The 18,510-nt window shown below is 38.6% G+C and overlaps 1 long non-coding RNA gene across 1 annotated transcript; it reads left to right on the top strand.

Moving 5' to 3' along the window:
- The first annotated feature begins 17,342 nt into the window (after positions 1 to 17,342).
- LOC114473645 (uncharacterized) lies at positions 17,343 to 18,086 on the top strand. The gene is made up of 3 exons (XR_003675280.1): positions 17,343 to 17,420; positions 17,587 to 17,684; positions 17,755 to 18,086. It is a non-coding gene; the product is annotated as an uncharacterized LOC114473645 (long non-coding RNA).
- The last annotated feature ends 424 nt before the right edge of the window (positions 18,087 to 18,510 follow it).

Genomic DNA, 18,510 nt, shown 5'->3' with positions numbered 1-18,510 from the left:
GCAATTTTCAACAAAGTCATCTCAATGCGCTTATCAAAATATAAAATTTATAATAAGAAAGAAAAAACCCAACAAGATCCACATGAACAAGCATTTAGCATCTAACACCATTAAAGAAACATAAACAATTATTTAATATAGCCTCCATATTCTCCCAACAAAATATATCTCATGACACGGCAGCGCATCAAAACGACTCGGAACAGCCTCAGTGAGGAGCATCCACAAGTCAATCCTTCCATTCACTGTAGAAAATATAAAACAATGTTCTGACCTTATCTTTGCTGAAGCTCTGGTAACTCAGGTGTTGGTCTCCATCTTTTAAAAGCTGTCGTTTTTCCTCAAAAGAAAGTTTCTTTAGCGTCCATCTTCCTGCCTGTAGTGTTATCCCGCCCACTAGCTAGAGATCGTAGCAGCAGCGGCCACGTTCAATCAATTCACTAATGCACTGTGAACTTACGTATAGCATTTAGCATAGCACGGTTACGTCGAAAGTCCTTTTTACATAAATGGTTTTCATCTTGGGGAACTGACTGCGCATGCGCAAACACATAAAAACATGCTATGGGGCCAGAGGCAGAGCAGCAATGTGCTCCTGGGAGGGGGCGTGGCCTCCTCCAGCCTTACAGTGGAGTGAGACTGTGCAGCGTCTCAGTCGTCCCAGGAAATAGCGCTGTTTAGTCATTTGGGCTATGAAAAACACAAAATGAGAACACTTTCAAACTTATTGGTACTGTAGGCTATCGGAAATGGAAAAATAAATGATTTATAATTATATTATAATTAAAACAAATAATCAACATATCAATTCATCCTTGGGTAGGCACTGCCTACCCTGCCTACCCTGACTGCACGTCACTAATTTGTATGTAATGTAATGTAATGACTTATTGACTGCTTTTTTTCTCTCTCTCTTCATTCAATTCACAGAAATCGTGTAGCTTTAACTCATGGAGGTGCAACAGCAGGATGGTCAGGACGGCTCTGGCTTCTGCTCGATGTTTACACTCAGCTTAAAGAGTCAGTGTAAGCATTTCAAACCAATGGAATTCATCTGGTCTCTAATTATCTGCTGCTAATCAGACCTGAAGGAGCGCAAACAGCGAGGAAAAAACAAAATTCTGTGAAACAGCACAATCAGGTTGAGCTCAGCCTCTAACGCTCATTTCCTTCCCTTTTTCTCCTCAGGCATCAGCAGAATTATGATCATCTCTTCTGTGGTGCAGTAGTGGAAAATGTGCTGCTGCAATGTGAGGAAAAAGCAGGCTTGGCCAGCACAGTGTGTTCATGGGAAATCTAAAGAATTCTTTGAAACCAATTAGCAGAAGTTACATGCTGTAAACACACAAATGGACTGGATCAAAGCTGTCTTTTCTGTTTTTTAATCATAACGCCTGTGTCCTATATCTGGCCCACCAGGACACCTAAACTGGCACTTGGGGCAATTTTGGTTAAAATGACATGAAAACCAAAGTTTAGCAATAAAAAACAAACAAGGACTATTCACCTTAGCTGCAAATGTATAAAGCTCTACAACAGGGGTCTTTAGCATGTGGGCCGTGACCCAAAACTGGGTCTGAGACACATTTTCAGAGGGTCGCAGGCAAAAAAATAATGATCAGTTTTACAAAACTAATAATAGTAATTAAAAAAAGAACATTATTTCATACTTGTTTTTAAATAGTTTTTTTTCTTTTGAAATTGCTCTTTTTGTTTAATTTATTTGGAATTTTAAAGAAAAAAGCTGCACTTTTACTTTTGTTGTTTCTTTTGGACATAAATTCAGAAAAATGAATGTTGAGCATTACAAAACACAACTTAGAATGAAGGACCCCACAAAACCACACAAAATGCAGGACTCCACCAAACAACACAAAATGAAGAACCCCACTACACAAAATGGAGAACTTCACAACACAATACAAAAAGAAGGACCCCACAAAACAACACAAAATGCAGGACCCCACAACTCAACAAAGATGAAGAACCCCACTACACAAAATAGAGAACTTCACAACACAACACAAAAAGGACCCCACAAAACAACACAAAAAGGACCCCACAAAACAACACAAAAAGGACCCCACAAAACAGCGCAAAATGAAGAACCCCATAACACAAAATGAAGAACCCCATAACACAAAATGGACAACATCACAACACAACACAAAATGTAGAAAAACATTATTTTATACATGTTTTTATATTGTTTTTTTTTTTTCTTTTTAAATTGCTCTTTTTGTTTAATTTATTTGGAATTTTTAAGATAAAAGCTGCACTTTTACTTTTGTTGTTTTTTTTGGGGCATTTATTTAGAAAAAATAATGTTAAGTGTGACTATTCCATATGTCCTGTAGCCCTGCTGTAAATATTCATAATTATGTCATATCTCAGCTAACAACTACTGTATATTCATTTATTCACATTAAAGTTTCAGTTTCTCCTCAGTTTGGGTCTTGGCTCATTAAACAAAGCTAGATTTGTCCGTTCCAGAGAATAAACTGGGCGTACGCAGCCCCTGAACTAAAACTCATTTAACACCTGTAAGTGGGACATGGTTGTTTTAACGTTTCCATTCATAACCAAGCAGCGTATGGATGAGAGTTCCTGTGAGAAAACAAGCTAAGCGATGACCTCTCCACCTTCAGTTGTAATTTGAGGTTTCAAACACACAAATGTATAAAGCTCCTGGTCACACGCCTGGTCTGCAGAGTTACAGTGCATCTTAAACAGTGGTGGGATCAGCAGGAGGAGCTGTGTCATCACACACACACACACACACACACACACACACACACACACACACACACACACACACACACACACACGGAAAATGACATTCTGGAAACAGACCTCAGTGAGTGAATACCACAGTGCATGAGTGCACGGAATGCCATGAGAGCAGGACAAAGGGAGGTCTGTCTGTCGCTCAGGCCTCACTTTGTAATCTTTGGAATATTTCATCTGGTCCGTTTTCTAACCGCTCCGGCTGCAGCTGTGGTTGAACATCTAGAACCTCTCTAACCACCTCTGACTCCATAGAACCACACCACAGAGAGCTCATCCACTGACCAGGGATGGTTACAGCACTTATGATGAGGCTGCAGTTTAAAACATCAATCATGGATCCAAACAAAACCAAGGTTTTCAAACTAAATCATATCTTCAACGTTTCCTGATGTAAAAGAAAGAAAAGACACGAACAAATATGGTTTTATTGGGGTTCAGGGGTTAAACTGTGCAACTGTCAAAACCAAACGTGACTTTCTCTTTACCACCACGGGAAATTTAATGAGGAGGGAAACAAACGTGCAAAACTCACCATGGGATTCAAACCCAGGACATTCTTGCTAAAATGCACCAGTGCTAACGACTAGATTCTACTTTTAGGGGATTACTCATTATGATGTGTGCATCATCCCAAGTAAAAACAGTCTCTGTCTGTTACCTTCACCTTATTGTATTATTTTTTTACATTTTGTTAATTATTTTTTTGTGTGTATTGTTTTTTGGTAACTATTTTGATTGGGTTCTTATGTTTTAAGAATAAACAATTGGTCTTAAACAAAGGTTATCAGGTTCTTGTGTGAGGATGTCTATTGTGATTGTGCCCTAAAATCTGGGCCTAGGGGCGCCAAATTGCTTAGGTCAGCCCTGACTTATATTCGTAATACAGAATAATACCTGATGTTAAAAGCATCCTCCATTATTTTAATAAGTTTGGCCTAAAATCGTTAAAATGTACTTATTAGAAGATCTATGCCGCCCAAAACACATTATTAAGCACAATATTTGTTTTCGTAACTTTTTAAAAATAGGAATACTTTACACTTTTAGAGCCTGCGTTCCGCCATCTTGAAATCACAGGACTGATGATGTCACACGGCCCACCGACTATACACATCCCATTGTTTTCTATTGGAGTGAAACATTCAGCCTGATTTTTAGATCGTTTACCAGGTTTTTAGATCCTTTAGCAACATGTGGTCATGAAAACTACGTATACACATTTAATTCCAACATTTCTGAGATTTTCTGAGACGCTCCATTGTGCTACTGACAAAATGTATTAATAAAAGTGTTAAAAAACTAATGGCAGACAAGAAGAGATGCTTTTATTGTGAAAAGATGTTTGATTTTTAGCTTGAAACTGGTCCCTGGACCATTTTACATTCTGCTCGCAATGCATCATGGGACGGTTGAGTATGACTAGTGTGCCCACTGTGCATACTTAGAAAATGTCCCTATATAGCATACATCCGGGTTATTCTCCCAAACTTAATCTTTTCATATTATCTAATGTTTACGCACCACAAACTCATTTTGACATCAGAATTAGTATAAGTAGTATGTTGGTATGACATTTACAACACAGCCTTACTCTCCCTTAAACAGTTCGCTGACACGCTCTGGTGGCTAAAGTTAGGGATGTAACGATTCACTCAACTCCCGATACGATTCACGATACTGGGTTCACTATTTTTATTTTATTTTTCATTGTCAAAAGAATCCCTTGATAAACTTTTCAAAACAATGCAATTTAACTAAAAATAAATCTTGAATGAAATAAATAAAGGAATAATATAAATGAAGAAGAAGCCTATTCATTTAAATTCTGGTTCTATAGTAAACAATGCAAAACTGCAAAATAGTTCTTTTTCTTTTTAAAAGTGCAACTAAAAATGTATTTTGTGTCATTGCACTGTATTTAGGGCAGATATTTATTTGGACCAGCAGAGGGCGCTGGTAACCCAGTGGTCAGTTGACATGCAGCTAATCTAGCAGTGAAGAAGAGATGCTATGCGCTAACAGACAGAGCTAATAGAAAAACGTGACTTTCACAGATATTCACGTAATTCTACAGATATTCTTTCGGTGCTAAAGGGGTAAGGAATCATTTATGAATATGTTTAAAAGTAGAAGACGGCCAGAAAGAAAGCAGTAGCAGATTCCGCCTGCCGCCAAAACTTCTGGATTGCGCCCTCTGCTGTTTAAAAAAAGTACTGCGATTCAGTTTTCACAGTATCGATGTGAACCGATACCTATGAATCAATTTTTAGCTGCCTCACAATTAATCGTTACATCCCTAGCTAAAGTTAGCGAGTTACAGTAAACTTTTGGGTGGGGGTCTTTTTACCCTGTACGTGACTATTTACTAACTTTAGCCACCTGAGTGTTAATAATGTGTTTTGTTGGACATTTGTCCTCTAATAAGTACATTATCATTATGTCTGTTGTTAGCACATAGGATTGAAAAACAACAAATACTCACAGGGAAAATTAATAATGAATATAATATACTTATATGTCTTCTATCTGCGGTAAAGTGTCTGCATGTGATATGTCCGCTTTAACTCATTAGCACGAATAAAACTTGAATGAATCTCCTCTTTGTCGCAGCTTTACAGAATGTTTCATCAGCAGGTTACTCACACAGCTCAGCTTTTTCTTTTCTTTTATTTCCATCTCATCAGCCAGCTGTGTCTGTTTCTGCCTCCTGACTGTCTGCCCTGTTTAATGACACTTTAATTTATACCAGTGTCTACTGCTGATTTCACTGCAACAAAACAGACTGAGGATGTGTTCTGGTGAAAAATCATCTGTGAGAGAAGTTGATATGAACTTCATTGAACTGTGGGAGGAAATGGTAATAGATGACTATAAGTGAAAGCTTTACACATAAAGGCTTCATATTAGAGTTGTTGGCAAATGAAATACATGTATTTAGAAGGAAAAAAAAGGGAAAAAATAAAACATGAAAAATAGAAAAAAAAGGGGGGGTATGGTTGGCAAATGACTTCAACTTCAAAAAAATGTTCACCCATTGCATTGTGGGATTGGGAACTACATAAAAGAATTAAAAGACGGCTCTGAAGCATAAAGGTTTCTTTAATGAGTGTTTTTTTTTTTTTTTACTTTATACTTACTGATACATCGGTTTTGCTTTCTTAAAGCTGCAGTATGTAAGGTTTTTTTGTTGCCATCATTTGGTCAAAAACCCATGCTAACCTTTAATCATATGGTGATTCAAAGTTATCTGAGATGACTCCGGAACTCTGCGTCTTCCTCTTGGCTCTGGATTTGAGTTTTAAAAATCCAGGAACGTGTCACTTCTTTTCAGCCAATCAGAGATCTTTTTACAAACAGAGTGCTCCATGAGCTGTTTGTTGATTTTTGCGACAGTGATGCGGCGCTTGTGGCCACTTGGGGCGCTTGACGTGAAAGTTGCAAGTCTAGCGCCCCTAGTGGCCAAAAGTTACACAGTGTACCTTTAATAGCAATAATAAAACACCAACACTTTTACTTGGCCAGGGTTTTTGGGGCAAACTGGTAGAACCTTTGGATTAAATATTAAATGTTCGAGTCAGCAGTTTTAACTACGCCTTAAAAACAATAGCCACGGCTTAGGATAGCAGTTTATTAGCCCTATTGTTTCTGTATGGATTCTTTTTATTATATTTCTGACACTTTTGTTTTTTAAGGCTCTTCCAGGGGCTGCAATTGAATGAAATTTGGCACAATTGTATCGCTTGATGAAAAATGTTACGTGTAGTTTTATTAAGGCAATCTTGGGACTCATTAGCGCCACCTAGCGTTTATAACTTTCCACTGGTTTGAACTAGTTGTATGGCATTCGGTAGGTATATGCATTGGATCGTGACAAGCAATTAATCTAATATGGACCTTTAACCTAAATCCAACAGGAAGTCTACATTTTGGAATTCAGCGAGACAAATTTGGCATTTTTTTTTTCAATTTCTGGCGAAAAAAGCATTATTTTTATTTTATTTTATTTTACAGATATTAGCGACAAAGGCAGGTAATCACTCTCCTCAGATGAGGCTGAGGGGAGCCACTAGGGGGCCCCACGCGATGGCGTAGTCCGCCTATAGGCAGAAACGTCTATGAACGATGTGATATGTTTCGTTTGCTGACTATAAATATGTTTTGGCTTTAACTTCGGAGTGAAATAGAAATACAGGACTCCAACAATAACACGATTAATAACTATATCCAGCACTGTAGGTTCATGAATGCTGCCATTGTAACACTATAGTATAACATGTCACGTGGCTATTCTTGAAGTAATGAATGAGCAACTCAGTAGCTGAACTGTGTGTAATAATGTGAGTGAGGGGAAAATGACTCAAGAAAAATGATTTTTATTCTCTGCCATGTGGATAATGTTAGTGGGTGAATTGATGTTGGCACAGGTCTTTAAACTGTTAGATCAAAGAAGTTGGCTCGTATGAAAAACGCTGGCAAATGAGGGTGACTGGAAGCAAACTGGCCAAGAGTGTAAAGACATTTTTTTTCTAGAACTACTTTTTGATCATGTTTGTTATACTGTATTAAGTCAATGACATGACACCTAAATAGTCTGTCCAACAACATTTATTTTATGCTGTCAAAGGTCAACACTACAAGAAAGTGCAATCTTTATTAGACAGCAATGCATTTTATTTTTTTATTTTTTTGTTGTTGCAATTAAATAAATTGCATTATTTTATTGCATAATTGTGACCATCACCAGCCCTCCCTAAGGAAGGGTAAGAAACACTTTATTAAAGGGAGAATATAAAAAGAGAGAGCAGTGTTTCACCTAGGTGAGGGGGTGGGGGGAGGTGGAGGGGGAAGAGAGCAAGGAGGAGCGATTCAAGGAAGAGAAATGGTAGGGTGGGGAAGAGGTGATTACTGTAAAGTGAGGTGTGAAGTTGTAGGCGTGAGGCTTAACTATAATGGTGGTGGCTGTAGACAGAGGGAAGGAGTGAGTGGTAATACCTGAAACAGGTATTTGGGATCAACGTGTCTAAAGTTAAGCCCAGTACAAGTTTTATCCTACATTCCAAGGGATGCTAGTGCATCGTAGACCGATGTATGTGCAAGATACTGTCACTGTAAACCCAAGTGCTGCCCCGGACTCGAGGACGCAGCCAGAATAGCAGAAAGAGCGGGGGCCAGGGAGCCCAGGCAACCCCCCCGGCTGAGCAGCCCCCAGATGCCCCCAAGACACCAAGCCGAGAGGCAGCCACCGCCCCCACATACAAACCCGAGAAAGCACCTAGAAGCCGAGGAGCCGGCGCACTCCTCCACAGCCCCCAACCCCCCACACACGCGTTTAAAGGATCTGTGAAAGTACTGACTGTGTTTGCTGTGATGGTTGTATCTTAGAATAGTTTATATGATTAAAAACGTAAGATTCTAAGCTTTCAAACGGTATGTGATACTTGTGATATGCTGCTTTATTTCAGAAGCATTTCATTCCTTAAGAGCACGAGTGAGTGAGAACAAAAAGTGTGTCAAAAAAGATTTAAGGATTAAAACTGCAAAAACTGATTGAACACCAAACATTATGGGACTTTGTGAAGAAACAGAGAATAACACAGCACCCAAAGGTGCCACACAAATCAGGGCTGATTAGGCTCGGATGGAAGATCACACTCGCTTCTGTATTAAAAACCACTGAAGAAGAAGAAAAACCCAAAAGAGGATTATTTAGATTAAAGTGGAATCGAGCCAAATTGTGCTCTTGTTTTTTATTCACAGACTTTGAGTTTTTCGTGTCCCCGTGAAAACTTTTTATAGGAGTTTGAAAGGTTTTAGACGTGGTTTGAGGAGCGTTGTTGAACATGGGTGGGCTGCAGATATTGAGCTTTGTGGCTAAAGTCGAGTAAATCTGATTAAGGTTAGCAATTAGCGGCTAAGCTAATCTCCTGAGCCGTTTCAAACACTTTGTGGTGGGAGAAAGAAAGAAATCACGTGTCGAGCTAAACGCCGTCAAATGAAAGTGATACGGATTTTACATTTTCAGGAACAGATGTGATCACTTTTAAGAATATGTTCCCTCCAAAATATACAATAAAATATTTAACTGTAGCTGGAAAACATTCACTCAGCAGGATTGGGTGTTTGTATATGAGGTTTTCACTGATATTAGCTTCAAGCTAAACAGCTAATATGATTATTAAAAAACAAACATACATGTAAAAACATACATTTCAAGTAAAATAAATAGAATATTTCCAACAATTTTAAAAAGTGTAGTTTAACTTTTAGTGGGCCAGATTACGTTGGGGTTTTATACATAGTAATACACATATAGTGAGAAACGGCTCTGGCTAGGCCTAATACTCGCAATAAATGCACCTGAAAAGTATTTGAATTTCATTGACATAAAACTTTAAATGCATTCAATAAATTGAATAATATACATCAATCTTTAATTCCAAAGAGGTTAAACCACTGAAACAGAAGAGCTAATAGTATTTTCGTTCCCTAAAGTACATCAAACTCAAGGCTCGGGACCCAGATCCGGCCCTCACAGCATCCAGGAGAAAGTAAAAATAACTGAGAAAACATTAAACATTTTTTAATTGCAAATTGTCAAAAGAACTTTCAATATTTTGGAAATATCCTGCAATTTATCACAAACAAAACACCAAAATGTATCTAAATTAAATAAAACACTTCTCCTTCCCACCCAAAAAACAAGGTATTTTAAAGTGAACATCCTGCACGGACTTGTATCTAGCATTTGTTGCTTGGATATTATATATATATATATATATATATATATATATATATATATACATATATATTACCACCCTATATTAAAATCATCAGGCATATTTAATTCACTAACATTAGCTGTGCTTCCATTACAGATTTTTGCAAAATAAAAGCAATATTTCTAAATGTGTAGATATAATAATAAGTATCATTGCACTTTGAACGCATTTCCATTCAAGGATGTTTGGAGTCTCATAACTCTCTGCTTTTGTGATACATTTCAATATGGAAATGTCTGCAAAACATCCTCATGAAACCACTAAAACTTTTAAACAATATTTGTGTTTTTTTCTCTCTCAAAATGTAGGTGTTTTTATTGGCTTTTTGTTTTGTTTGCGCTATTTAGATTTTAGGCTAATATAAGGTCTCACCTTACGCCAGTGGTTCTCAACCTTTTATGGGGATCATGGACTCCTTACTGCAAATATTTAAAAAATAATTACACAATTAATTACACTTATGAAACATATGGAAGTAGAGAGTATAAAAGCCATGTTACTAATATAGTTAATACAGTTATTAAAGCAAGTCAATTATAAAAGTTACTAAAACTACTAAAGTAAATCAAGCAAACAAGCATCAAAGTGAAGTAACTAAAGTTGTAGAAGTCGTGGGCGACCGCGGCTCATTGGTAGGTGGGTCGTCCAGTAACTGAAGGGTTGGAGGTTCGAATCCCACTCTATCCAAGACATTGTTGTTGGGCAAGGCACTTTACCCACATCGCCTCGTATGAATTGTGCCTGAATGTTGGTGATGGTCAGAGGGGCCGTATCTCTATCAGTCTGCTCCAGGGCAGCTGTGGCTACATTGTAGCTTACCACCACCGGTATGACTGGTGTGAATGAATAATGGTTTCTTTATACGCTTTGAGTTTCCTCGAAAAAAGCTCTTCATAAATCCAAGCCATTATTATGTTACTCTTGAATAAAATATTTCTGTTTCTATAAAAGTCACAGCATCTTTTTTTTTAAAATATATTTCATTTTCATGGACCCCTTGGAATTATGCCACAGACTACGAGGAGTCCGCGAACCCCCTGTTGTGAACCACTGGCCTTATAGGCAACCTGTTAATTAAGAAATCCAAAAAATGGCTCATCCTCAGCAGAGCATCACCTCTATACAGTATGTGTTCCCTCCCTCCAGCTGCTGTTGAGGAGCCTTTGTCCTCCTCCTCGTCCTCCTCCTCCTCCTCCTCCTCCTCCTCCTCCTCCTCCTCCTCCTCCTCCTCCTCCTCCTCCTCCTCCTCGTCCTCCTCCTCCTCGTCCTCCTCCTCCTCCTCCTCCTCCTCCTCCTCCTCCTCCTCGTCCTCCTCTTCCTCCTCCTCCTCCTCCTCCACAGCTGCTGTGTGTAACGAGCGATTACAGAGCATTCTCTAACCTTTCTTTCCAATCCCCCAGAGGTCTCCAGAAGACCTCATGCTGTGAACCAGAGTTTACATGTCCGTCTTTTTCTCTGTTTCTTTTTGCTATTTATTTACACTGCGGTTGCCTGGCAACCAGGAACAACACTCACTAACTCCTCCTGCTGCTGTTCAGCGTGTGTGCTGAGCATCTGCAGAGCATGGATGTACATGTTCCAGGATGTTAAGGTTCTCCTGGTAGTCCAGGGAAGAGGGGGGGGGTGTTATACTACGGTGGGAATTCAGGACAATCATCACCCAGTGACTCAGAAAAACCACTAAAACTAATTATCAGCACAGACTTGTGAGCTTTGTTCCTTTAAAAAACTCTGTCTGTCTGGTCACTTATCAACACTTTAGCTCCCTGGGCTGTGATGACTGCTTTTCTGGAGAAAATGTGGAGGATAAGGGGCCAATGCTTCCTCTCGGCTACATGACATCATCCCCACAAACATCTGGAAACATTCTGCGGAAGGCAAAAGTAAATGGGGGGCTGGAGGGGGTGACACATCAGCAGTACAGAAGGATACAAGCATGAAGGGGGACAGGACAGAAAAAAAAATCATGTTTATCTGATGAAGAAAGGCAAGAAGATGAGCTGTACAAATTGTGGAAACGCTGTTTTCCATCAAAGCAGGAAAAACACCAGGACTAATTGGCGGAAAGATGTGCGTTAAATTAACCCTTTAACTTATTTTCAAGCAGAAGCGGTTTTTTTAAGAGACATTTTCAAGTGAAAATCTAGAATCTGGATTGGAAAACAACTTTAAGTCTCATGTTTTGGAAAAGTTTGGACATTTTGTGATAGTGAGATTTAACCCTTTTTTAACCTTTGGGTCAATTTGACCCCATTAAATGCTTTTCATTCATATTTCATATGCTTCATGTTTCATGACTTTTCCTAATTGATGCATACAATTAAATAAGCATGAAATTATCATAATGATATGTATAGATTTTTTAAATGTGTTGATAACAGGAGAAGAAGAGCTCCATGCATGTAAATACAGGAAACCAGGATCCACTGCTGCTCATTAATGCCGACCTAAGTAAAATCTGTCTGCTGTAAAGAACCGGTGTTCTTGTCAGAAATGGTTGAAGGTTTGGTTTAATGGTTTAAGACCAGATTTTTTTGCTCTTCTTCTCTTGGAAATGACGCCCCCTGTGGTCACAGACTTTTTTTGGCTCACGGATTTTGTTTATGAAACTCTTGGTAAACAGAAGAGGTTCACATCAACTTTCTTAACTTTTACTGATTTTTAGAGCAACCCAAAGCATCACAAGTTGCTATTTTGACTGAAAAAGATCCTGAATGCTTCACCTTCGATAGAACTCAATGGACGATTGGCGTCATTCATGATGTCATTTCAACATGGCGGCGCACAGGCTCTACAACGGTAAAGTAGTCCCATTTTAAAAGTTAATAAAACCAATTTGGTGCAAAAATAATGCATTTTGTTAGACATAGATCTTCTAATAAGGACATTTCAAAGGTTTTAGGCCACATTTATAAAAACAGTGGAGGATCCATTTAAGAAACAATAACTAAAACTAAAAGTTTGACCTGATGGTGGCGCTGCAGGAAAGGTCAAAGGTCATATCGTCACCACAACCAATATGGTTCATACTCTAGTGGTTATTAATGTAGTCAGTAAATTTGAGAAGATTTGGATTAATTCTAATTTAAAAGTTTGTCCTGATGGTGGCGCTAGAGAACAGCTCAAGGTTTCATTATCAAGGGCTTGTTTATGGATTCAACAAATTATCAAAGTGTTTGACACAAAGGCAAATATCCCTGAGGTCAGATTGACCCCAAGGGTAAAATGCGTTAGTAATATTTGAAGATAATTGGAGATTTGGGACAATTTACAATTCACCACCTTAGGTGAGCTTAAAAAAATCTTCACAATAGATGTTACTACACCTAGAAAGCTACGTAATAGTACAATTAATCAAAGATCCTGTACAGTAAAGCTTTATTTTGTAAAAGTGCTTTTAATGAGTCATGGAGGAGACAGAGTGGTTCCAAATGATGTCATTTTATCAGTTATGATCCCGCAAAGTTGGAAAAATGCATAAACTGCAAATATAGTTTTGAGTACGCTTGGATGACAAAAAGCAAACCAGACATTAAGTTGAAGAAGTTTTCCACGGTGCATTAAAATACATCCTATTTAATGAACAATTTCATGCAATTACTTTTAACAATAACATTTAAATGGTTGAAGTCATCCTGCATTACATTTTCGCCTTTGTATTTCTGCTGGTACTGTTTAACATTTACCAAGAAAACTTTCTGTTAACGTGCAAAACATGGACAAAATAATAGAAAACATTGTTCAAACGTATGGGCCTGTATGAGTTTTGTTGTTTGTGCATTAACTGACAGTTTTCTGTATCCTATTCTTAAAATTTCCACCATTTGCCAATAGTTTTGTTGTTCTTTGGGATTTTACAATGATTTTAAACTATTTATTTTATTATTATGGTTCAGTTTTTTTTTTTGGTTTAGTTTAATAGATTGATCTTACATCATTTTTCCTTTAATTTTATATAGTTTTTAATAGAACCAACAGTCAGATGTGAAATATTTCTAGATTTTATTTGATTTCTTTGAGTCAAAAATGAGCAATAAAAACAAACAGAGCTGTATTACAATCCTGGAAAAGTGATCAATGTCATTTTCTTGGATAAAAATGTGAGTCAACTGACCCGTGAGTTTCTAAATCATCAGGATTTTATTTTGGAAGAAGGGAGTCGATAGGGACAACACTTTCAAAGCTTCACACTTTAATCCATCATTGTTGACCCAAGCCCTACGTTTTCCTGACTGAAAGCTGTGGTTGAAAACATTATGCAACACAAGAATGGAGGAACAAAAAAAACCCCACAAAGAACAAGCCCGAGCTTGTTGGATGTTTCCTCAACGTGTCCAAATGGAACAGATTATGACGATCAACGACTAAAAAGTGATCCAAGCGTGACCACAAACTCAGCCAAGTGAGCCTGCGTTGTTTGATATCGTCTCCAGCAGTTCCTGCGGAGCACGGCGGACCACGGCAGAGCCTGAACTCTGCAGAGGAACGACGCATCACTGCTGCAGCCTTTCTTCTGCTCCTCCTTGTCCTGTTTGAGGTATATGCAGAGAAATGCAGTCAAAGTCTTTTAAAATCTCATATTTTCCATTACCATCATCGCCCCAGCAGCTCCCGGGGTGAGCAGACGTGAGACGCTGTGGTTTAATTGTGGTGAACGACTCAACGCTCCCACCTCCAGTGAGGAGAAAAGCCCCCACTGGGTCAAGTCTTTTTATTTCAGACTGGAAACCTGGAAAAAGATCTGACTCACGGGGATGATAAATTCCTTCCTGATGTTGAAGGATTCCCAAAGGAAACCGTTACAGGCTTGATGTGTTGCCAGGATCAATGAGACAAACTCACCAAAAGACTGTGAAATGTTTCGACTAAACTGATTGAGATTCGTGTGGAGACAGGGTCATCTATAAGGGGGAGTAAAAGGAGAGCTTGTTGGGGTCCATCCACAAAGTCAGCAAAATGATGGTCCATTGTTCTATGAATCTGTGATAACCACAATTAAATATTTGAATAATATTTACTGTTAACCAAGAAAATTTATATTATTTGTACCATAGTATATAGTCATCTTAAAGATGTAAATCCTTGTTTTAATCAGAAATGACCAAAAGATGGACACAAAGAGCTGCGGGAGGTTGAGGTAATGAAATTTAAAAAGTAGGAACAATTAGTTTAAACTGGCAAATAATGGTGCATGTCAAATCATGAATGTGGTTAAATTGGCAAAAATAATCATGAAATATGGTAAAAAAGAGGTTAAAAGTGACAATAATGGGTCAATATATGTGACATTAGGTGGAAAAAGTGGTGGAAGGGGTTTATAAGTGCTGAAAATGTCTTCAAAGTGGAAAAAATGTGCAGAAAAGGCATTGAAATTTGATGTAGAAGTGGCAGAAATGGGAGTAATGTAGCAAAAATTTATTAAAAGGAGCAAAAAATATGGCAAGAAAAAGTGTAGGTTAAAATATGGCAAGTTTGGTGAAGTTGCAGAAAATGGGTAAAAATAAGCAAAAATGGGTTGATATACATATACGTTCATTTAGGGGAAAAATCTATTAATTTCTTGACATTTCATTCTACTTTTTGCATTTCATCATTATTTTTTTCTTATCAAATACATATTTATTTATTTGAAAAATATGCTTTTACAGTATTCACAAAAACAACCTGGACCATTTTCATAGTCTTGCGGGCTCTACAGTGACAGGTCTGAGTCCAAACATCTACTGTAGTAAAAAAGGGAGTTTGCCCTCCCTCACTAAGTGTGTACTTAAGTGTCTTTAACCTCTGATGTGACCTACACAATCTCTGACGACTAATATCTGATTTTTGTCCGCTCTAATCTGATGCCTGTTAATGGCAGCACTCATATGTTGCCGTCATGACCCCATCTTTACTCTGAGGACATAAAACTGACAAGCGCCCACTAAGGAGGGGGTCGAGATCACTACAAATCAAAAAAAAAGATTCATTAAAACACTTTGTGAGGAGGACATTTCCATGCAGGGCATGGGCAGTAAAAAGCTTTCATTTAGATAATGAGCCGAGTCAGGCAGAAGTTTCCAATGACATAAGACTCAGATTTGTATTTGGTCAAGTCCATCATCTCAGTGACAGTTTAATAGAACATCTCCTTTCAACACACATCCATTTGTTGTCATTACAAATAAGTAGGGATGGGAAGTGATAAGAATTTAGCAATTCCGATTCTATTATCAATACTGCTTATCGATTCGATTCCTTACCGATTATCATTGGGTGAGGGAATTAAATATTACAAATTCATTTGTTTGCTTTAACTCTTTATTATCTTATCTTTGTCTCTTTAATTTCCTGCAGGGATATTAAAGAGACAATTAGGTGTCAATATATGACACTTGGGTTACAAACATTTGAGAACATTTACAGTGCTCCTTTTGAACTTAACAACTTGATCCAAAACGAATTCAGACAAAAAACAAGTAATTCTTCTGTAAAAAAAGAACGTATTAACCAAAAGTACAGCTGCACTTATCAGTTAATCTACCACTACTACCACTACTGTGGTAGATTAACTATTTTTGTGAAGAAAAAATAGCGTGTTTGCCTTGTCAGGAACGATACAAGATCGTTCTGGACTTAGGGTGTCTCCAGCTGTGGAGAAGACTTTCAGATGGTGTTGAGGATGCTTGGACACAGAGCACTTGCTTTGGCAATGTAAACCTGTTTTCTCATGCCAATAAAGCTGTTTTGAATTTGAATTTCAATATTGATATTTCTCAGCTAAAGCTGACACCATTGGCAATGTGTCCCTCTTCATCCACCACCAGAGGGTGTCGGATGGAAGATGTTTCTGCGCATGCTAAAGCACTGGCTTTGACCCATAAATGAGAGCCTCTTTTTCTGGTTTCTGTTTTTCCGCCTAGAGAAGTCTCTAGTCCAGTAACGGCCCATTAACTGGTTAGCTCATGGAGCTGCACCAGAGGCTGTTTGGAGCAGATCAGAAGTTGTTCTCTGAATGCAAACCGAGCCAAACCAAGGAGATCAAATTATCAGTTGTCCTCTGCCCATTCCGACTGAGTCCTGGACTAAACTGGTGTGAAAGCAGCCTAAAAAACACTTTGATTTGTAGTTGGTGAAGTCCATCAACCCTTCAACACTCATCCATTTGTTGTCTGTAATCTGTACTGAACAGTACTCTTTAGGGGAACCTTTGTAACGTTTTAGCCCTCAGTTGTTAGCTTCATGCTAACAAGAGAAGGCATTGTTTCATATAGCCTAAGAAGTCCTTGTCAGTTAAATAAGGTGGTGTTGATTTGAAGGAACCAGTTTTGAAGATCAGACTCACACACCAGGCCCTTGATTCCAGACCAGGAACTAAGACTCACAAAGCCTGAACTAAAGACTAACTGAAACTCTGACATAAACCCACTGAAACCTGACTGAAAAACAAACCACAAACAAGGTCCACAAAACCAAACTGGACCCCCCCCACCCCCCACCCACGAGCAATTATGACACAACTCACAAAAACAGGAGTTCTGATATCATCATCTGTTTAAAGTGCACATGTTTTATTTTGGTAGGGTAAAAAAAAAGTTTGATGTTGCTGAAGGCGGAGAGGGATGGATTTTTTTCAAGCGTCCAAATTAGATCTGGCATTTGTCTACCACTTCTGTTTGGCGCAGAAAAAACACAACCCTGATGTCGGCCAGAGTTTTATGAAATTACACTCTTCTCCTGTTTCAGAGACTTTTGTTTTTCTTTTCCATGCCCACTACCCCTGCAGACTCAGCAAGCCTTCACTGCTCTGAGACATCCGACCTGCTGTTTACGGACCTTCGTGAGACACTAGCCCTAACCCCTTTTTTTCAGGTAGATTTGATTTCTTCTCAAAATAAGCAAAAAGTACAACGTAGGTATTCTTTAGGGCGAAATAACCACTTGGTTGTCTTGTCATCCTAAAATCACAGTTGAGTCCTGTAAACAGTTTGGTGAGAATTTTGCTTATTACAGAAAATGATGATGTGTGTTTATGTAGGTAGGGTGGATTGTAAAGAAGGAAGGAAGGAGGGGGTGAAAGAGAAACCTCCCCAGATAAAAGGCATCACAGTACGTTCTCATAACCTCCTGACTTGAGTGAGTACCTGTCGTTTGTAGTGCCGCAGCCCCATACTTTTCTCTGAACTTTCCCCATTTCTCTTGACAGCACAGACCTCTGACCCGTTGCCATCCAGGAACCCCCAGGCAAAAACAAATGAGCTCACCCTTTCCAACCATCACCTCTCAGGTTAAAACTGTAGAAGGAAACTTTTCAACTACCTCCGATATTGGAGATAATCTGAACTACCCAATAGATCTACTCTGACAGTCCGACCTCCCCCATCCTTTATGGTTATTTAGGCCCTACAGCTCTTCCTCTCGGTCCATCAAAGTCTGGTAAAGTTGTTGAGATCAACGTCGACTTTTTCTTACTCTACTGAAGCATGTGATGATCATAACCACATCCAGTTTTATGTATCAATTTCTGAATCGTTGTGTCATGACTTCAGAGTGTTGCCACATCGCAGATTCATGATCAGCATGCCCCGTCCAAAACCAAATCCTAAACAGTTTTTGAAATACAGAACTAACAGTCGGACAAAATGGCTTTTCCGATCCCCCTCCCTCTTTCCTCCAGAATTTATGATCCAGATTTCCTACGTGATCACCCGTCTGTGCTCGACTTGGTGTACTTAGAAAGCCATAAAAGTTCAATAATGACCAATACTGAGTCACTACTGTTGCATTTCAGTGTGCCTTGATCTTTAGAAAACTCAGAGGAAATATCTATCTCTTTAAAAACAATTGAAATACTTTTTTCCCCTCTCAATAACCCTTGAGTTAAGTTGTATTCTCGGGGCGTGAACACGTGTTGGTGTGTGTGTATGTGGGAAGGGAATAGAAAAAGGGGAAGAAAAGGCTT

The sequence above is a fragment of the Gouania willdenowi genome, chromosome 12, assembly GCF_900634775.1.
Source record: "Gouania willdenowi chromosome 12, fGouWil2.1, whole genome shotgun sequence".
Lineage (NCBI taxonomy): Eukaryota > Metazoa > Chordata > Actinopteri > Blenniiformes > Gobiesocidae > Gouania > Gouania willdenowi.
Note: the sequence above shows the minus strand (reverse complement) of the source record. Positions and strands in the feature narration are given on the sequence as shown.